The sequence below is a fragment of the Telmatherina bonti genome (assembly GCF_933228915.1).
Source record: "Telmatherina bonti genome assembly, chromosome: 18".
Taxonomy (NCBI): domain Eukaryota; kingdom Metazoa; phylum Chordata; class Actinopteri; order Atheriniformes; family Telmatherinidae; genus Telmatherina; species Telmatherina bonti.
In genome coordinates this window covers 15,408,471-15,431,447 of record NC_136616.1, presented here as the reverse complement: position 1 = coordinate 15,431,447, position 22,977 = coordinate 15,408,471, and the positions used below count along the sequence as shown (strand labels likewise).

At 38.4% G+C, this 22,977-nt stretch overlaps 1 protein-coding gene across 1 annotated transcript in view; it reads left to right on the top strand.

Annotated features, from left to right (window-relative positions):
- Positions 1-347: 347 nt before the first annotated feature.
- Positions 348-22,977, top strand: part of ndrg2 (NDRG family member 2) — a 47,154-nt gene continuing 24,524 nt past the window's right edge. The window contains exons 1-2 of the mRNA XM_079258015.1: positions 348-745; positions 8,177-8,255. The gene's annotated coding sequence lies outside the window, so the exon portion shown is untranslated. The remainder of the gene's footprint in view (positions 746-8,176; positions 8,256-22,977) is intronic.

The window sequence follows — 22,977 nt, the reverse complement described above, 5'->3', positions numbered from 1 at the left end:
CAGAGCAGAGTTCCCAGACCACCGCTTCGGGTTTTCAGGTCTTATTGTTTGCCTCCTTGAAGCTGAAACCACCCGTTGCTTTTCCTCCACATCTTTGTTCTTACACCAGGTATGTTTGTTTACCTGCTGACTCGAAGCCAGGCGGGAACCGTCTCTCACCCGGCTCCGCTGTACAAGCCCAGCAAGGACGGACTGTACCAACCTCAACACCACCAGGAGGCGGGGGGGGAACCAAAAAGTAAAACAAAATATTTTCCCTCCTTGTCAGAGCAGCGTTTGGTCTGGTCCCAGCCCTGAGCTGTCACAACGTCTATCAAATATCATTTAACATATTTTGGAGTTAATCTAACCCCTTTTGCTTGGCTTCTCTGTGAATTTATACACAAACAACTCTCCTTTGGCACCCCTACAAACTCTAAGACTCCATCTTGCCGTTTGATTGACCGCTACGTTTCTTTTTTTTTTCTTTCTGGTTGCTTAATTTTTTTTCCTGCTGGAGAAAAGAGAGGGGAAGAAAAAACGGCAACACAGGGAGACTGAGAGGAAGAAGGCACAGAGGGAAATAAAGGAGGTGAGGGGAAAAAAAAGTGAAATAACAGATTAGCGGGAAAACAAGACGGACAGGTTGGAAAGAGAGCAAGAAGACATTGCGCAAGTGGAGAAGGAGACTTGCCACATATATATAAATATATTTAGAAGTCAGAATTTGCACGGAGATCCTTGTTTGCTGTCTGCTCGTGAAAAGGTGAGTTCTCTCTCTCTCTTTTTTTTAATGATTTTTTTCTTTCCTTCCTTAATGCAAAACAGATCAGTAATCTATTTCACATTGTTTACTCGGTGCTTTTTCTAGAAAGTCTAAGAGTCTCATGTGCATTCAACAGACCTAAGACTGCTAAAAAAAAAAAAAAAAAAAAAAAAAAGAAGTAAAAACAAAGGGAACAGAGAAAAAAACCCAGAAATACTTCAGTTTTCACCTCACATGAGCTTGTTGTGCAAAACGCAGAAGGGATGCAAGGAGATCCATCGCGTTATTATTGCTTTATGTAAAGCGATGCGTGTTTTTCACGCACATAAAACATACCAACACGTATGAAATAATAATAAAAAAAAATGAATACCCACTTTAACGTAGATATATATTGTGTTGTGAATACGCTAGAGCTTGTGACACACATTAAGAGTGCGTGTTGTGGACGCGCACATGTGGCACAGCCAGAGGCTCTTTGTTGTCCCCCCCACCCCCCTTTTCTACAATGGTCATGACAGCTCAATGGCATGGCTTAAATCTGATGCAGGGAGAATATAGGCCAGTATTGACATGTTGGTTTCGCATGAACTTGAGTCGCACGAGCTCTTCTTGCCGTCACGTGTGTATTAAGCCACATATCAGCCAAAAGGCGCATCTTTTCCGTCCCTTTGTGTTGTTTTTTAAACAGAGCTGCATTACTGCTGGTTTTACGGTGCAATTCCTTCACGCTATAGAAAGCCTGTATATAGATATTTTTCTCCAATAGGAGAGAAGGAGGTGGGGGAGTTAGTCAAGGATTCATGAGGAGGGGGTGCTCTTGCTCTGCCGCCCCATTGCCTAATATGAGCCAATGTCAAATGGAGGTGTGTCCCCTATGTGTGTGTTTAAGGGCCTTCGTAGTAGCTTGTACGAAAACATCTGGCAACAAAAAGTGCAAAAATCTTGTATGTGGCATCTGCTGATCAGGGCGCGAGGAGGAATGTTTTGATTCTGTCGTGCCAGAGCAAGTACGCACACTCACTCACACACACACACACACACACATGCGTAAACATACACAGTCCTCTGGCTACACACCGCTCTCCAGACAGGTTTTCACCGTTGCGCAGGGCGCACGCGCGCACTCTAGCAAGCCAGCAGCTCGCGCGCATATCCTGTGAGTCATACCGCAGTTGGGAGACTCGCGGCCTCACTGCTCTTTGAGTGAAGTGGAGCCCCTGCTGATAAGCGTGCACGTGCACACTCAGACGGCCTTTTATTTTATTTTATTTTTTCCTGAAGCAGACATTTTTTTTTATTAGCTTCTCTTTCTCTCATTTGTCAAAGCTGATGTGTGGACATTTAAGGAGCACGAGGACGCAAGCGCACACCTGCTCTGCACGTACAGTGGCGGAAACACAGCTACACACAGGAGTGTGATGGTTGGGTGTGGTATTAGTCCACCAGCCACGAATCCACATTTCTACATATTGACTAGAATGGGTGACAACAATGACAACTTCCTTCTTGGAAAATACTGCTGAAGGTGTATTAAAGGGTCAATCCAACCAAATCTTCACCAAGTTTGATCTTTATCTGCTGAGGTTTTGGGATATCTGCCTCTTAAGTTTGATGCAATGGGATTAATGGTGGTGTGACAATGGGTACGGTTACATGGTGTTTTTTCAATTCGGAATTAATAATTCGGAATTAACATATTCTCTTACGAGTTTACATGAAGATAATAATTCCAAATGAACGTTTACATGAAACACATCCTCACTTAATTCCTCTTTAGAGCGGCGGGTTGGGAAGGATTCTGATTGGACAGAGGGTGCACGTGACGTATGACGTATCCTGGAAATAAACAAAGTTGGCTCCCTGCTTCTTGTCTTTTCAGTCGTAACTTGTAAAAACTACTTAATGAGTACCAGTTTCACCACTATTTTTATTACAATTTTGAAGTATCAGCTCAATACAAGCATACTACTTCACTTTTCGTGGCAACAGAGAAGAAAAAGAAAGATAGATCACCGAACACGGGAGGCAAAACAACGCGCGTCATCGGGACAGGACAGGGTAATGAGCATACACAGAACGACTGGAATTAACTTGTCAGAGGAATTAAATAATTCGGAATTAAAATGCGAATAAACCAGCCACTTACATCGGAATTAAGTTTAATTCAGAATAGAAATTAGCATTAGGAATTAAGTGTTTACATGGTCGTTTTTCATCAGTTTAAAGCGGAATTAACTTTTATTCGGAATTAACTAAATATGTCCATGTAAACGCACAGAATCTGTTGTTTTTGGAACCATGTTTTGTTACAATTATCACTGTTTTTATATGACAGTTTAGTACTGTGATGAACTGGAGGCTTGCCTACCTGAAGAAAATGTCAAACTGTTTTGAAAAATGGTTAAAAAGAAAACAGCTAAAGCCTGCTAATATCTGGATTTTTGCAGTGGGAAAGTGGTAATTGGTATTTGGTGCCACTCTATAGAAGGCACGAGCTTTTTAGCTTAACCTCTGATCTGCGTTTGGAAGATACGAACAAGAAAGATTAAAAGAGATGCTAATAACTGAAGAAAACATAACCCTAAACCCTCTACTAATGTAGAATAAAGTTTACACAACCACTTGTGGTATTTTTTTGTTTCTTTCTAAAGGAAAACAGGAGGAAATTTACAAATCCTGTCTGACCTGACAAGTAATGAAATAGCTTGTCTCGCCAGCTGCTTCAGGCCTGAGCAAACAAAAAAGATATTCGCAGATATAATAACAAGAGATGAAGGTATTTTCTGAAGAAAACTCTCTCCATTTACCTCTTGTGGATTTTCCCCTCAGCAATATTTTTTGTCCAGTTTGGACAGCAACTTTGAATTATACCTCCAGTCAGAGGTTTTGGGAAACTTTCCCATTAAATCCAATGGGAAACTTATAACCAGTATTGTTTTAACACATGTATCACAGTCTGTGTCGCCACCCTCTGGTTGTACTATTTTCTTCTTCACGTGGGTCTTGTCCTCTCTTTTGCTAAATATAAATATATATTAATCTAAGGTTCATTTCACAAAGTGCAGCGTAAACGCAATCTTGGTCGGCATGGATACACCTCCTTACATCTGAGCTGAGTCCCCAACTAGACCGACCCTATTGGACTATCCTGATGTGAATGCACTCTAAAAGAATCTTGGTTCGGTTTGCTTACAGTGTGAAAGCAAACAGACCAATTCAATTCAGTTCAATTCAACTTTATTTATATGCATCAAATCACGGCAATGCCATCTCAAGATGCTTTACAGACAGGAAAAAAACATAATGAAAGCCAACTCATAATAGTCTATATAAGGAAACCAACAGATTGAGTTGGAGGCTCCAACTAATCTCCCATCCTGAGCAAACACACTGGCGACAGTGGGAAGAAAAAAAACTCCCTTTTAACAAGAAGGAAACCTCCGGCAGAACCCGGCTCAAGGACAGGCAGCCATCTGCCTCTGCTGTGTGGGGTGAAGAGGACAGAAAGACAACAGACAACAGGAACTGCTACTCCTGGCAGGGAGACCTGCTGAGACAGGAGACCATCTAGAGACCATCTTACTATCTAGTTAACCAGAACGTAATGCAGTGTGCAGGGTAGCTTGCTGCCTCTCCTGCTAATCATACTGGATAGCTTCTAGTGAAAACTACATGAGGAAACACTGAAAAAAGAGCTGAAACCCCAAGTTGGCTTGAGCTTGGTCTCTAATTGTTTATTTGTAGTGAAGGAGCTGTTTTAGATCCTACCCAGTTTCTTCTTCATCTTTATTTGCTTCTCAGTCGGTTATCGTTTTGGGAAGTATCAACCCCTGAGCCGTTGTTGCGATTGCGATACGTTGTCCAATTGGTTTGCTCTACTTCAAGTAAATGCAATATGAAAGCAAACCAAACAAAATAAAGATGCAGAATTTCTAGGGATTCCTTACCCAATTGAAAGTCCCCCAGACTATAATAGCCTGAATGCAGCCTGAGAAATTAACTGTAGCCCAACTAAATATGTAGGTTTCGGTACACTTCATGTAAAGCGAATGCATAAGTAGACTACAACTGATGCATGGAAAAAAAAACACCACTGGATTAACTGACACAAGAGTAAGTTATTTTGTCATTGGCTCGGTTTCCATTACAGTTTTCTGCAAGATAAAAGCAAAAATTGAAATGTTTAGACAAACAACTATTAGGATTTGCATGTGTTTCTATTGAACAGTGTTGAGCGCATAAGCCGCAGTTCTCGTAAAATCTCGTCTGGCTGATGAAATTTTACGAGAATTACTGCTCATGCAAGGTAGCTACATCGCATAATTTCAGGGTTTTCTACGTGCTCCAGAGGATTCGCCACAGCTTTTTGAAGCCCTTCTCCCTCATTTCTTATTCTAATTCATTGTAAAACTGCATATTGCCATTGTTTGCTCCATTCCGCACCATCTTTACTGGAAACAAAGTGGTCACATGACATTTCTTATGTCATGTCCCAGGCCACATAAACGTGGAAGAAAGTGTTTCTATTACACTCTTGCAATACACTGCTATACTGAAACGTCTGAAAAACCACCTCATGGGAGCGAAAAACCTTTTGGAAATGTTGGGGTTTCCATTAGCAATTTTTAGGTTTTGTGTTAATTCTAGTGGTAATGGAAACACAGCTATTGTTTGTATCGTCTTCCTCGTCAATACAGCAGCCGCCTCACATGAGGAGAGAAATATATCGTTCAAACGTTTCAGTTCGTTTGACTAAGTGCACTGAGGGCAAACTCGGATGAGCTTGATTTTGCAATCCCCAAAATAAACTAAGTTTTGTTGACTATTGGGTTTAAAAACATTTCTTTTCTTTTTTGCTTCATCACCGTGAGGAAATCCCACTTTCGTAAAGTCTGAGATTGACAGCAGCACCTTGCTTGAACCTGTCTGTAAGACAGCTTGTAGCTTACTCTAAAGACTGCTGCGTGGTGCTGATGTTGTGGTCCAACGCAGGATACAGTGTAGCGCTATACCTTCACGTTGCCATAGTTACAGGATGATTCCCATGAGAGTTAGCGGTAGTTTCTGCAGACACTGAAACCCCTTACAGCACTGGGGGTAAGCATGTTACAGCTCAAACTGGAAAATTGATTTAATCAGCTTGTCCCAGCACACGCAGACAAACATGAACAAGTTCATCACTCCACTTTTGGTATTAGAGAGAGCATATGAAGCCACAGCAGATGAAAGCTGAAAAACGGGAATGCTAAGCTTCAGTGTTCACCATTTGCTGCCTTTGCCTGGATGTCTGTGTTTCCAAATCGCTCCTCGACTCGTAGTCAGAAGAAGTACTTCAGTGGGAATAAAATCCTGCATGGATGGAAAAAAATAAAGAAAAGAAGCATTTTTTTCATTTCAGGAACATTTTTGAAATACCTGAGAGTTAAGATATGGATTGTGTGTGGTAACATGTGTTTGCACCCAATTTCACTGGATTCTTCATCTTTACTTCACTAAATCTATCAAAGAGTTGCATTTTCTAGTTATTCTTCAGGCAGGAACATGGTATATGATTCCCTATATTCTACTAAAAAAATGATGGTTGCAACTGTTGCAGCCCCAAATCCCTGCTCACACGCAAAGGAATAAATCATTTAACAGGCTAACTTATTTATTTGAGAATAAACCTTTTTCAAGATGGTTTTACTTCTTATTTTAAGTAAATATCTTAACATCGCTGCTTCATTACTGTTGCTCCATTAAGTTATCATATCTTATTCTCTGCAGTGTGTCCCAGAGTTGCACATCTTTTTTTGTGCCTCTGTCAGCTTTGAAAGCTGAGTGTGTTAGAGGGAAGACATGTCTGTTGACTTCAAAGGATTTCTGGCTGTCTAATCTTCTTTAAAGCATGGCTTATTTATTGAGGTCATGAGAACAAATTGTTCTTCAGTGCATTTTTTTTATTTTAATGTTATCAGTTTCCACAGATGTTGAGCTGCAGAATCAGCATTGTGGATCGCTGACACACTACTAAGGCCTCTTCTAACATGGATTAGAGATTATATGATCTCTATTAGACGTACTTTCTTTCTGTTCATCTGGTGGTAACTTAACATGCCGCCTTCTTGTCAGAACAGACACCCTGTTAGTTCAGAGATAAGATAGAAAAAGCTATTTGAAGTAGGCCTGCTGTTATTTACACATTTACATATTGATGTCAAGATGGCAAGAGTGAATGGGAAGATTTGGACAACTAGTGATGGGTTGAGTTGGAATAAGTTCCCCCCCTCAGCAGCATCCTTCAGATTATTTAGTTGACAGAAACCGCTTGTTTCCTGCAAGTGTATTGAAACTTTCTATGATGTGGAAAATTTGACAATGAAACCAATTTTTTTTAAGTGACCTGACCTGCAACTCACTTTCCTAAAGTCTCCTGCTAAATTGCATTAGACATTAGGAAATTCAATAAATTTTATCAATATAAAAGGTGCAAAAACGGCATTTTCTTATGTTCAAGCAATACAAAATAGGTGTAGCAAGAACAGCCTCCTAGCCTGGGTGTTTGAGTCGCACATAGAGGCTGTCCTGCAGTATTCGGGGAAAAAAAACATTATTTTTGATAAAACTACAAACTAAAGTGACTGCAACCTTTATGTAAACATGATATAGTTTAATTGTTATAATTTTGCACACCCACTATGTGATTAGGCATGTTTACCCTGGAAAAAATGGTGAACATTGCTTTTAGGGAAACATGTAGGTGGCCTTGAGCGCCATCGACTAGAGCTGCTGCTATTGCTAGTAAATGTATTATATTGCTTGTGTAACTTCATTTGCATTAATAGGACAAAAATAAAGCCAATAAGGGACACAATGTTGAAAAAGACCAACCAAAGAAGAATGGTCTCACTTCTGGAGGAATATATACAACTACGGTTATTGTAGTTCTGTATATAGTAGAATTATTTACCCAAATATGATAAACTATTATCAGTAAGTTTAAGCCATCCATCCATCCATCCATCCATCCATCCATCCATCCATCCAAATACCCATGCCAATGAGTGTATAGTACAAAAGTAGTAGTTTATGTGGTGCTGTTTTTTAATGTACCTCAATACTAGTTTTTGCTTTCATTGGGAGACAGCGGTGAGGCTTCATTCTGGATCACTTTGAGCTTTGACTAGTACTGATGGTTGTTATCTGACTAAAGCTGTTAGCAACGTCAACATAAACTATTTCTATATCTGGTTGTAAGAAGAGAGTGATGAGAGTCAGTTGTGTCACATTCCCTGTGTCTTGAATTTCCTTCAAGAAAACACAAGCCTGAATCAAGTCAACACTCAGTTGTAATTTAAGTTAAATTGTGGAATATTTGCTCTTTTAAGCAGTTTGAGGGATTTGCAAAGTGCTTGCAGTTGTACTCAACCTACTTCCCTTTATCCCCAGATCTTTTCCATCGGTTACGTGACCTGAAAAGGTGACCAGCTACCTTCTATCTGACCCAGAGCATATAGCATATTGCCAGGTCAGTGTTGCTTTCAATGAGCTGGACTGATGATTTGTCACAGTGGTGATTTGTTATTTTTTTTTTTTTTTTTTTTTTTCTGGAGTCATGTTATACGCATCTGTCAAGGCCAAAAATAAACTCTTCAGCTGAAACGGTTGCCCTTTGCTCCGATGCTACCATCCCTGAGTGTTTGTGTTCTGGCCGGTCCAGTAATCCAAGGAGATAAACTTGTTGACATCATTGCAGTGTGGCGGATGGGCTTGGCGCTGGCTTCTCTGATGGAAATGACACACATTTATAAATCCACTGAGAAGTCAATAGAACTATCAAAGGAGGCAAATCACTACAAAACAACTTTGGCTTCTACATCTTTTCCAGATCTTTAGATTGAAAGAAAATTAAAATAAATCAAGGTTTTTACTTGTTTTTTTTTGTTTGTGTTTGCGACCTGAGCACTTAGGTTTCATTGTTTCAGTACCAAGAAGCTTGTTGGTAACTATTGACCAGCCTGACCTGATTGATAACTGGATGTGCCATCATTGGACTTTACCAGTGCTCGTTCAAATTGCCAGTGACAGCTTGACCTTTTGCACTCCAGGCTGGATCAACTCTGACATTCGCAGAGTTCCCAAAATTTACTTAGTGCGCATGAAAGTTACAAACAAAGCGTTACTTAACACTTAATATTACTTAGAGATAAGTGTGCAAAACAAAAACAAAAAGTAAAAAGGGATGACTGGGTTTTAAAAGAAAGTGAGGAATATTTTCCATACATTTCGCAAGAGCTACATTTGTCAAACTTCCCCAGACACTGATATCTAGATTGCCACCTTGCATTGTTACTGTACCAATAATAACATTTATTCCCGCACTGTTTGCTCAGCCTTGTTGATGATCAAAAGACTGAAATTTAAATGGTTTTCATGGCGTGTTTCGGATCTGAAAGATTTTAAAACTGGAATCACATCTGGTGACTCATATTAGTGAAAAGCATTGATGGAGGAGCCAGTTTGGTTCATGTGTTCCCAGTGACCCATCAGCTTGAATTAAAAAAAAGAGACACTGGACACAGTCTTAAAAGAAAGACCGATGTGTGGATTTGTGGTAAACTTGGCCAGTCAATGGTTTTAGTTGAACTCCTGTTTCTTCAAATGTGGATTCAGGTCCCAGAATATCAGAAGACTACATTTTGTTGTCGTCTTGTCAGTTCAGAAATAGTCTTGCTGACGGGACTGTTGGCATGCCTATCGAAGTGCATGGCATGCCAGCTGTTGGGTGTATGCGCTGCTTTTGTGATACATTTCACTAGCTGTGATAGCAAGCTCTGATGAAATGTGAAGTATGACACTGTTGAGTGGATTCTGCTGTCGCGTTTGATGGTGTTTCAGTGCCGAAAGTGCATTTTTGTGGGTGTAATTGCCTCTTCTGGCTGTGAGTTTTTGTTTGTTGTTGACTTAAAGGATGGCTTTTTTATTTGCAGTTGACGTACTGAAAAGCATTGGATGTTGCAGAAGCCCAGTTACAGTGTACTAGATATCTACAATTAATGTGAACTATGCTTGTATTAGCAACATTATGAGTCATCACCCGAGCCTGCTGTTGTCTGAATATGCTGAACATCAACAATATTTTAAATCAAGCTTGAATTAATAGCAAAAGCACCAAATGTGTCATTGAGGTTTTTATTAAATGGAAAGTGCAGGATGATGTGGTATGTTGCTCTAATTGAACAATGTGTTCACTACATACAAATTTAATAAGAATATACTTCTGCAAAAGTGAAACAGCATTTATTAAATAAGTCCAGGGATACATCCAGTTTGCCTTTTCTTGGCAAGTTTCTCACTATTTTTGACACTCGTAGGATTTAAACTCACAGTTCTTCTGGTTTGTATGAGCTCAACTTTTTGTATATATTTTTTTCATGCGTGGGGGTTAACCACATTTTCCAATGATTTAGAGAATAATTACTCCAGTAGGGGCAGCATGTAGCTCAGGGTTACTTAGTCCAGTCCTACAACAGCCAGAGTCCTGCAGCTTTTCCATGTATTCCTGCTCCAAACACACCTGACTAAAATTAATGACTCACTGTGCAGAACTTCATTTTGAGTTAGGTGTGTTGGAGCAGGGAAACATTGAAAACCCTCTTTAAGATACTCCCCCTTATAGGACCAAAGGCCAAGGTCTAGCTAAATGTAAAGAAGCTACCACTCCTCAGTGCTTTCGAACCAGGCTTGTGTCCCAGCTGGTGCCCCAAAGATGGTTGTCTTAGAAGACATAAGATGCATTGTACCAGATTTAGCTGCTGGCAAATTTCCATCTGAGGAACCAGGGCAGGTAAAAAAAAATACATTGAAATTCAAACAATATCAACGTCTTTAAACAAGCAACAACCTACTAATACAGTTTGATGTAATAACTATGAAAATCCAAAGATTTATAGTAATAAGAGACTTTTATTAATTCATTTTCCAAACCAAAGAGTCCAATTCAGAGTTGCAGGAAATTAGAGGCAATCCCAACATGTAGCCTGCGAGAGGCAGGGTACACTCTGGACAGGTTGCCAGTCCATCGCAGGGGACGACACAGAGAGACAAACAACCATTCATGCTCACATTCACTGTTAGAGTAACCACTTCACCTAACATGCATGTCTTTGGATGGGTAGGAGGAAGCCAGAGTACCCAGAGAGAACCCACACATACACAGAGAGAACATAAGGGACGATCCCCTTCTCGTCAAGTTACTGGTAATTACAAGCCATTTTGCCAAAAATCCTTAAAAAGAAATGGCCAAGAACAGCATATTCCACTGTCATAGGAACAGTTGTACAGAAAAACACATCTTAATGCCCAGTGTCTTGATCATGGCCCCAAACCTGTCCACTGAGCAGAACCATGTATTTGGTTATGAGGGTTGTGAACGTGTGTATTTTCCCTCCATCCTCTCAAAGACCAAAAGATAAAATAAATGGCCAATGTTCTGTTGTCATGTTCAACTAACTTTAGCCAAAACTTCACTTTCTAAACTCTCTCTGTCCATTTTCACAGCAGAACACCATGACACATTTCCCACTTTGCCCCACTCAGAGCATTAATGTAACTATTTAAACTTAAAAATAAATTCTTATCTTAACAAAAGTAAAACTTTGGAATCAAAGCATGCATCTGTTGTAGATGCTCCTGTTAACAATGGATCATTTTCCTTTTTCTAAGACAGACATCTAATTAATTAAATAGCAGTGATCTAAGTTCTTTATTTAAATTTACGCTTTTAATCCTAAATTTGAAATTTTAAGTTTTGATATTATAATAACTAATTTACTTCCTATCCTTTACTTTTACGGCCCAGAACCTGCAGAGCCCATCTGAGTGAAGCTACTATTAATAGGTGTGTTTAGTTTTGCACTTCTGGCTGTTAGGAGAACAGAAACACAGACTCTTCTCTGTTGGCTGTGAATTCAGCTTGGTGTGTATAAAAATATGGCCACTGCAACTGGAAAAAGTGTCAAAAATCCAGAATAAACATTTAGATATGTGCTGTCATTCTCACAAACACAAAAAAGGGGGACAGATGGGAAGAGTTTCAACTGCAGTAGATTGCAGCTGAAGTGTTTTTCCCACTCGGACCTGCACTTTTGGCAGTGTAGGAGAATTTCACTCACTTTTGTTAAGCGAACAGGTCGTGGCCTCTTGGACAGAAACTGACAAAAACAGAAACACTCAAATGAAAAGGAATTTCTACAAAGTCTTCTCAGTAAATCTGTCTTCATGGCTCAGAAAATGGGAGAAATACTCTTTAGCTACATTTGTACGTTGGAATAAAACCTCATTTCATTTTAAAATATTAAACACACAAAGGGATATAAAAGCACTCATGCATAAAAACGCTAGCTGTGCTTCTGAAACCATGCCGCTTTCTTTGAAATGACTCCTCGTGTTTCCGTTTGCAGTGTACACTAATGTGGGTTGTGTAAAATGAGCTCAGTTGTGTTTTTACTGTCTGCACGGTGAAGAAGAGCATATTAGCTGATGACCGAGACAGCATGGAACTGTGCTCGCTGCGTAGGTGTTTGAGATCAGTCTAGTCTGAATAATTTCTGGCCATGTGAGTAACATTTGCGCTAGTTTCACATCGGAGTTTATATCGGGTTTGGCTAACCGTAGTGTCTCGGACGTATGAGTCTGAGTAAGAATATGGATTTTCGCTTTTTATATCCTGTGTAGGTGTACGTGAGTGTAAGAGTGTCAGCATCTGGGTCAGTGAGTATGGATTTTATGTCGTGTAGGTGTATGAAATTACAGCAGGCTTCATATTTGAGCTTGGAGGCTGGTGTGTGTGTTTGGGGGGTGGGAGGGACAGATCAGTCCTGCGGCTGATGGCTTGGGGCCAGTTACAGATAGGCCAGGCAACACAATGCCTCGTCTGTTCCCACAAGTCCAAATGGGCCTTCACGACACCCTATTTATAGCCATACACTCTGCCCAAAACTCCATTCATATTTCTAAGGTGGACATGTGGAGTAAAGTGTTTATGGATCTATTTTTTATTTTATCTTTCCTTTTTTCTAACGTGTGTGGTGTAGATTTTACTCCCCGACCTGACTGTGTCCAAATGCGCATCCAGCCTGTCAGAGGCGATGCTTCACAAGCTGTGTATTACATAATCAGGGGTGTTTGTCAATAGATTCTTAGTCAGAAGATGAGATGAACAGGGTGAAAAAAAAACTGGAAGGCGCAAACATATACATTATCCATGTGAGGTGTTTGGATACAGAGTAGATTGAGTGCAGAGATGTCACAAATCTCCTAGCAACAAGAGATGCCGTCACTGTAGATAAAGCTGTAGGGCACTTATGGGTAGGTTTATAATAGCAGCCATCTGAAACAGACATTTTGATGCAAACTGAGATTTGGTAAATATTGTTTATCTTCCATTTAAAGTAGTTGAAAGTAATTTTGTGACAACAGTTTTAATGATTCAGGTAAGATGGTATTTCAGTCTTTTTCAAGTTTTCAACTTCTTTTAATGGCTACGTTACCTCTCTGGCCAGAGGCTTTGCTATGAAGCAAACCGATTGGTGAATTGTGGTTGATGTTCGTTAGTTATTATTGTCATTATTATTCAGAGTGATTTGCTTGTTTTTATTTTAAACTGGCTTTGACCATTGTTGGTATGGGTACATTTATCATAAAAAACCTCCATCCATCCATTTTCTTGACCACTTGTCCACTTCAAGGTTGCAAGAAGCTGGAGCCTATATGAGCAGTCATTAGATGAGAACAGGTACACCCAGGACAGGTTGCCAGTCCATCACAGAGCAACACAGAAAGACAAACAACATTCATACTCACTCCCAGGGACAATTTAGAGTCACCAGTGAACCTAAAATGCATGTCTTTGGATGGTGGGAAGAAGCTGGAGTACCTGGAGAGAATCCATGCAAACTCCACCTAGAAAGACCACCATTGTAATATGTCTTTTCTGAGCCCAACATATCACAAAATCAACACAAACAATATCCATCATATGGTCCACTTTTAATTACAGAGATTTTTTATTTTTTATTTTTTAGATTAAATGTCTTCTACTAGCCAAGTCCTGGGTCTCAGGACCAAACCGGATTCAAATTCATAACTCACTAATCCATGCCTGTTAATGTGAAGATTTGTGTATTTAGCTTCCTACCAGATGCAAAAATATTTTTCTGCTGAGTTTTATTTTTATCCTAAGGATTTGATGTTAGGAAGTCACCGTATGTAAACACACATAACAAGTATGGCTAATGAACATTCAGGGAAATTTCTGATGTTCCCCTAATTGGCTAGCGGGGGAAGCAAATGTTATTAGCAGCTATGAAAGTGTAAAAAAATATATAAATGCCAGAAGACTCCATTCACATCTGGCTTAGGACATTGCACTGAGCCTAAGGCTGGCTATATAAATTGATAATGATATGAAGATTTTGTTACATGATGTGAATTTCAAAGTATACTAATGGTTGTGGGAATATTAATGGATCCCAATTACCAATGGAAAGGCTTTTTGCTCACATCGATAAAGTTGTGCCCATGTACTGCAAAAAATTTTAAAGTAACTACAGAAAGCTGATGTAAATTGCGAAATGTCCAGTAGACATTTACTATATCCCAGCTCATGCTCACGCTGCACTTCGGTCAAATGCGCCAAACCGTTACAATAATAGATCCCCATTCCCACCAAAGGTGGCGCTGCACTAGTCTTTAGCAAAAGAGAGAACAAGACCCACATGAAGAAGAAAACTCTGTTGCCAGTTAAACATAGAGCACAAAACTATCTCTGTTTGGGTTTTTTTTTACTATGTCTTATGCAAGTATTCTGCAGAAATACACTGCAACAATGAAAGCAGTATGAACAGCAGATGAGGCAGAAGACTCAACACGATCGCTATGTATTTACCCATGATGCAATGTTAGGCTAAATGCGGGAAGTGACTTTTTTTTTATGTAGTCCACTTCCTGTATTTGGTCTACTTGAAACGGGCCGAGACCTGCGTTTTTAGGCAGACCAAATCCGCTTCTTTGGTCTGAATCAGAATTCGTTTACATACTTACATATTACATTTCACAGGTAAGTACAGGTTTATGTCTGAACCTTTTACTCGTATGCTAATTTCATTAAAGCCAGTAAAAGAAATATAACAGTCAAAAAAATAAAAAAAAACTTTTGTTGACCAGCTATATTTTAAAAAATGAGAACTTTCAGCAGATTCACTCTGGTTAAACCAGAGATTAATCGTAACACTTAACAATTCAGTCCTAATCAGGATGAGTGGAGCTCAGGATACTGACTTGAGCACATTAATGACATTTCCTGTGTCCTGTGTTAGATCACTGTGAGCCTGCTGTCACCACAGTGATGGGGAAGGAATCAATACGAGGAACAGTCCATTATAATATCCATAGTGTTTCCTGATTCCTGCTCCTATTTACAGACCATACTATTTAGAGTTAGTTGGAGTCTGCTATAATAATAGCTCCTTATCATTTAGACTTCAACACTAAATCTTTGTCTGTTAGCAGCTCTAAGACAAGTTGTGCAGGAGAACAATACACTCTATGTTAAGTCTTTGAGTATCACATCCATTATGCACCTATACATACACCATGTATCTGCACGGTCAACCACAAAGACTATCAATTCCTCATTAAATTTTCATCCATATGTCTTCAACACTCACCAGTGTGATTTGATGACTGCTTAGCATTTGCAGTAATGAAGGAAACAGGAAACCATTTTCCTATCATGATGACTTTTAAAGGGACAGGGGAACTGTGTAGAACTGTAAGTATATTGGGAGAGACCAGTGATGGCTAATGACACAATCACAGGGAGCCGTCTTTCTATGACTCATTTAATTTACGTCATGTGACCTGGTAGATGATACATTGATGCCTTTAGCAATTCTAAGAACACTTTAAATGTCCTAGAAGAAGAGTGCTTATGAAAAAAGGTTGCAGTACAATATGGTTATGTTTTCCCTTTGTCATTGTAATTTAAATTCCTTGTCACATAACCGTTTGCGCAAACACAAGGACTTGATCTTCAAGTGTATAACCATATTGAAGTGCTGTTTTTACTTAGAGACTGGTTTATCGTTCTTTTTGCTAAAATAATGAAGGCGGTAGCAGTCGCTCATAGCCTATAACCATCGCATCTGTCAAGCAGACTTCACCCAACTGCACTGATGCTCTGGTGGCTGCAACGAGCAAATGTTTAAAGTCTTTTCCAAATTCTTTTGGACAGTATTTCAAGCTGATTGGAGGCTGTTAGAGCAGCATATTAACGTTAATGGCTTCAAAATCATTTGAATCATCAAAATGGGTGGCAGTGGAAAAGAATGATCTGGGGTCCATGAACTTCTGACCATATAGCTCTGCATTGTAAATATGTGGTTTATTTTTGGATTGTTTTAGACTGAAAATGTCACAATTGAAATATTTTGACTTAATATATGTTGAACAAATAAATAGCACACAGAATAACTGAAAATGAAGCTGCAACACATCAGCTGGGTGGTCAGAAGTTGAAGTGACTGGGCTGCTGATAGGACACAGTCTCTTGGTGAGATATTTTAAATGTACAGATAAGTTATACTTTCATGTTGATAAGGTATAGTGTCATGATAATGATTAATACAAGACCAGTGGGGACAGAGCTCAACTGTGCATATGTCAATTTTTATGTTTAATTTAGCCAAAAGTCAGGATAAGCCTCTGGCTGTATAATCACCTGAATTACAACCCTAAAACATCTTCTTTTAAAATGTCTAAACAAAAGCAAAACTATTTTTTCATTAAACACAAGATTGTATTTTTTATTAATATCGTATGTGATATTGGTTTTATTTTCATTCACATTTGAACAGTAAATGATAATGGATAGTATATGATTACACATAAATCTAAACTATGCATTACTTACTTAGGCACTACCAGTACTTGTGCATAGTTATTTGAAAACAAACTAAATAAAGCAAATATGATGACTGTAATTTCATTACTGATTTACAGAATCCAAGAGTGTACACACTTGACCATAATTTCTAACACTGTTGTCTCCAAATAGAAAATTAACTTATGTTTGATGTCAAGACAAAAATAATTATTTTAGTTATTGAATTAATTCCTTACTTTTCATTGTGATTAGATACATTTTTAGGAAACTAAAAAATAAAAAGAGATCTTTCTTTGTTAAACTTAAGGAAGTAAACAGGATTTCACATACTTACTTGCTAGAGTATATGCTTTTTAAGTCTTTGATGCAAAATTGCTTATTTTTATTGTTGCTCCTGAATTTTTATTTGAAGATGTCTTGAATTTTTATACTTTAGAACAATTTTATGAAGCAACTTTTTAAAATATCTTCTTTTTTATTTGCTTAAAATATTTTGCTTTTACCTTTTTGGGTATCACCGACTAGAGAGAGATCAATAATAGTACTGCATGTTGCAGATGACATGAGGAGTTCTTTGCTTGCAGGGAAACTCCTCATTTGTATAAACGCAGTAGCCATAAATGCTCTATCACCAGTCGGTTTATCTCTTTCAGCTATTAGCCAGTGGCTGCTACTTTCATTTACCCTAGTTTGAAGGTCACTCTGTAGATGTCTGGGTGTGATTGCATGGTTCTTTGTGAGTCTATGATCATGTGCTTGCCTGTGTACTGGTGACCTAGATCAAACCAATCGATTCAGCTGTCTGAATCTCTATGGCATTTATTTATTTATTGACATGCTGAATAAAAACTCATTGGTTTGAACAGAACAATATGCCATCTTTTCTACAGTTTTTTAATAACTCAATGTCTGTTTTTGTGCTTTGCTTTAATTCATGCTAAAAGTGCAAGTATGGTGTAAGCTAACTAAAAGCCTTTCTGTTGAGAGAATCTGAATTTCATCCATGAAAAGAGAGAACTGCATGAAAATAATTAACGCATGCTTTCATTTCATTAGGATTTGTTGTCCTTTCCAGTACATTAGACTTCTTGGAAGTTCGTGTTTTTGTTCTGGCCATTAATTTTCATTAAGCAGTCTTGATGTATAATATCAGTTACTTTATTTTTTGACATTTGAACTACAGTTTAAGCTTAAAAGAAATTATTTTAAAAAGATTGCGCCTCACAGACTCTTACAGAGAAAGTGTACATTTTCAACCATCTTCTTTGACTAGTCGAAAGTTTTATGTTTACAATTAACAGGCTTTAGCTTTTAGACACTGGCGCATGTTTTTCAGCAAGTCTAATTAGCTTAGCCCCTGTAATGTTTTACTCAGTTAAACCATCAATGGCCCCAGAAGTATTCATCATGTGGAGGGAACTGTTCATGTGCAAAGTTAAGCTAACAAGGAAAGCTAACCATTTACCATTTGGAAAGTCTAGCTGGTTAGATTTGAGGAAAATTCCTGTCAGGCATTTGGTAATGTGACAGGCTGTTCTCAGCTATGAGTTTGTATTACCATATAGAGAAGTTGTCCAAATCAGACAACTTGTCCCTGACAACTGCTAGTTGTCAAAGACAAGTAGCAGTTTAGCTAATTCTCCCTTTATCAGTTTTCACGCTGCTTATTCAAAACAGAAACATTCATACTCCCTAAAAAAGGGATAAGTTCATGAAAAGAGTGTAATGAGGTTGTTATGCATTTAAGCCAGAAATGAAGGTAATTGTTGTCTTTGTAAAAGGGAAAGCCTGCATGGCGGGACAGGGGTGTAACCTTTTGAAGATATGCTAAATGTGCAAACTACCACTTGGGAATTGAAATGTCGCTGCAGAAATAGTTTGCAGCTAAATTACTGGAACCCAAACACAGCTGTCTTCCTCAACAGTAACCTCTGGGTATTTATATTTCCACAGCAGATGTTATCACACTACACACCAAGCTGTTATTTTACATATAATGGCCCATTCCCAATCTTATGACCAATTGTTGAAACAGCAGAATATGCCAGAAATTGGTGTTGCTTTAACAAAAGAAATACAGAAATCAAACATTGATGGAAAATGATCTAACACTTTTCAGTCCTGTTATGTTCCAATTCAGTTCTGTGTTTCTTTTATATCAGCCTTTAATGCCCACACGAATAATATTTATAGTGCTGATATTACACACACAATACACTTCCCAACAGGTGAGGAAACTAAATTTGTTAGCATTTTATTGTCAAATTTTTAATAATAATGATAAGTATGGTTCTATTTTGAGTGAGGGGTTGTTTCCTTGCTGGCTCTGCAATCGGTGACCTGTGTAGGTTGTACTCTACCTGTCGCTTAGTACTGGACGACTCAGTTCGGTCCTACAAGGGCTGCGTCATGTAGGTTTTCAATGTTTCTGTGCTCCAGCTGACATTGACATTCATTTGTAAAAATGTTTGGAGCCATGGAGCCAAATTCTAGATAAACTGATTAAACCTCTTTAGCTATCAGTCAGTCATCAAAACAGTTAATGTTGTATTGCCTAGTTTACTTTTTATAATCTAATAATATATCAACAAAGTGTATTTTCTACTAAGCTCTGCCCTCGTAACTTGGTCAAAGAGTTGACTCACCTCCAGAGACAGACAGACTGTAAGGCTGAGTGGAGGTGAGGTCATGATGGAGAGAATAATACTAGTTTGAAAAAAAAACACTGAGCTGAACTGCTGAGTGATGGGCCACAGAGAATATAAGTAGACAAAAGGCCAAAGAGATCTTCCGAGAGACAGAGAATTTGCAAAATCTTGGCTCAGCAATGAACAGAGGGGGGCCTTGGTTTCTCTCTCTGGGTCTCCATGGTGGCTACTGTTGTGCCTCCTTTGTCTCTAGACAGTTTTCAGTTTTTGTTCTTTCTTTCTGTTCTCGCTCTTTGTTTTACACGGTTTGCAAGTTTTTTTTTTTTGGAAGTCTGCAGGAGACATTCTTCAAACATGAAGTGAAGGTTATTTTGAAAGATTACTCTGTCTTTGTCACTCGATACGTTTGCGTATGTTAATAAAGACAGTAAATACAACCAAGGACACAGACTGAAAGCTTCCCACATTAGTGTCTGTTCGCCTTTGCTGTTAATCCTGTACGTCTGTGTTTGCAAATATTCAACTGTGTCTTATTAATCCTGATCAGCCATGTCACGTCAACATGCAGAGTGAAAAGCTGCAATTTTCATTACATTCATTAATTTTGTGGTGTTTATCTCTCATATGTGACTACACTGAATTACAAAAAAACCAAAGATAATGTTATCTCTGCAGATAATTTGGTTGCAGAGCAACTCATACTTTGGCATTGAATCACATATAGACCTAGCATAGTGGTACCCAGGTGTGACAGCAATAAAGCACTGTATACTGTCATGCTTTGCTTCAGGAAAGGGTCAGATTCAGTCTTGGGAGTGGTTGCATCTTTAACACCTGAGGTTCTCCACTGTGTATACGTACGTGTGTATGTGTGTGTTTGCACAGTGATAAATTTGTCTTGTACATCTCACTGCTACGGAGGGAAATCCTCCATTTGTTTCATTTAGAATTAAATTTAAAAAGGAAAATTAACACTTTGTTTTTAAATGTGAAATTTGGTTTTAATCTACTCAATATGTCAAGTACAAAATTTTTGCTATTTCCTTATTTGAAACAGGAGATGTTCTAATTTTTAACATTTTACTGCATTATTAGTTGAACTGTTTTGGCATTTAGTTTCTTTCAGGTGGTCTACCACTTTCATCTATCAATTAACAGCAATCTAGAAACATAAAAATGGAGCTTGTATAACAGTTGTCATCAGAAGTAACTTGCATCTACATTACATTTACCCCAGCTCAAACCTTGTGTGTGTTTCTCACTCATGAAGAAACCCATCATGGTGAATGCGGGATTCCTTCTCTTGCCTCAGGACATGCAAACATGTTGCCTGGGGAAGCTCTACTTCCTGCTCCACAGGAGCAACATGGTTTACATGCAACAATGTTAGTGCTAAAAGTCTATTGGAAAGTAATCTGTTGAAAATTCAGCTCACTTGAATGAGAAGTATGAGGTCTCAGAGGTCTTCAGGTGAACATGTGCTAAGGAGACTGACATATTTACACCTGCTGAAGTGACTGCTTTCAGAAATGGAACATCTGGTGTTTCTTATTGTCAAACTTTATGTGAGCTCGCCAACTTATTTAATGTAAAACACTTATTTTATGTTGTCAACACCATCTGCAAGCACAATCCTTAACGCTACCTGTGGTTCAAAGTAAACATATAAATGCCCTGATCACGCTAAATTGGTGGTGTAATAGAAAAGCCAAAAGACAAAGGCCACAGCTCTTCCTACATGCACTGGCAACACAGTTCAGGATGACCATTTATGTGATTAAGGGTCTATTTCAAAGGCTGAAATACAACAAATATGGTCTTCTCTTACAATATGTGGCTAACTTTTCATCTTTCTGTCCTATTTAGACACCAACATGCCATGATTTTTATCAGATTGGCTGTCATATTAAGAGCCATTTTAATACTGTTTTCAGTCCTCTTGCAATCCATTTTGTCTAATGTTAACCATTTGGTCCAGAGGGTGGACTCACTTCTGTAACTTTAATCATAAGGCTAAAAGATGAAAATAAAAAATAACTTAGAGAAGCCTTTCAGTTAGGGTGTGATAGCCTTTAATATAGATCTACAGGTTTGATGAAGAAAATATCAATGGGAGTGAAAGTAAACCAGTTACTAATTTCTACATTACTTTAAACAAGGCAACCGGACTACAAATTTGAATACGGCCTTAGTTTAAGGCGACCAGCAGTCGCCTTAAACTAAGGCCGTAAGCTACAGCTAGCTACGCCTAGCTAACACGGCCTGTCTTGCAGCTACAGTAAATAGTTTCTCTTGTTTTGGTTAACTTCTGCTGGTATTTGAAAATAAAATGCTATTAATATCTTCCATAGAAAACAAACAAAAAAAAAAAAATTATTATTATATAGTTTGACTGAATTTAAATCCTATATGTCCATTTGTCCATTAAAGAAATATTACCTTGTAGTTTAGGCTTCACATTACAGAAGTTCCTGTTTTATTGTGCCTTTAAGCTAAACTGAGCAAAGTTAGAAACTTGTTTTGCTGTCAAACTTTGTTATTGTACATGTAAACAATAAAGGAAGGTTTCAACTTAGCCTATTTTAGCGCTGGTTTTACAACTGTTAAAAGTTGGAAGTTCAATACATTTACATTTTACCACTTTGACTATTTACATAATGAATTTTGGTACCAAAAGGGCCAAAATGCCAGCCACACACAGTCAAAGAACTTATTGTGACTTTTCATTTTTATTTAAATAAGCAAACATTTAAAGATTAACAAGAGCAAAAGTCGAAGTTAGATGAATAGCACAGGGAACACACACCAAGTCCAACAAAAACAGCAAGTGAAGTGTATTCTGGAGTACACAGACAGCCAAAAAACAAAGGGAGAAAACTAATTGGAGAACATATTTTAGAGTAATGAGGAAGGAGCAGGCAATCAAAGGAAATAACAAAAACCCACAAACACAGGAAGTAAAATAAATGGAGACATGCATGGAAAGCATTAAACTTTAAAGAAGAAATATTAAAACAGAAACACAAACACTGGCACAGAGACAAGAAAACCTGGAGAAGACCCAGAGAAACACAATAAAGTTTATATTACAAATGTAGAACGTATACAAAAGCTCAGAACCATGACGCCTGTCAAAATACTTAATCCAGTTAAATGGTATTCATGCTACAAAGCCAGAAAACAGTTGTTACTAGCTTAACAATTATAATATTAAGTGCCATATTGTACCACAAGATGTGGCTAAGTGTGATATACCAAACAACTGTCTTTTCTAAATATCATGAACTTTGAAGAGGTTTAAAAAACCATGAAGGAATGAAGCATCAAGGCTTCCTTCTTATTCTGACCTTAAACCTTTTGCTACTTATCACCCTCTCATGTCCTAAATCCCATGACAGCAATACTTCCATTTGTTGTAGCAAGTCCTCCAAATGCTAAAGGTTTAACCTTTCAGTATTTCAGCCTACATTCTCAATATAGGTGACCTTAATGCTCACTGCCCTACTTTGAACAACTGTGTTTGTGTCTGGGTCTGTGTGCAACGTCTGAAGGTCCAAGTCGCAAACACTGGTGGCACCAGAGCGAGACCAGATGAAAGAAAAGCGTCTGCCCATTGAAATGTCTGCCCATTTTATTTCCTTTTCACTAGAGGGAGG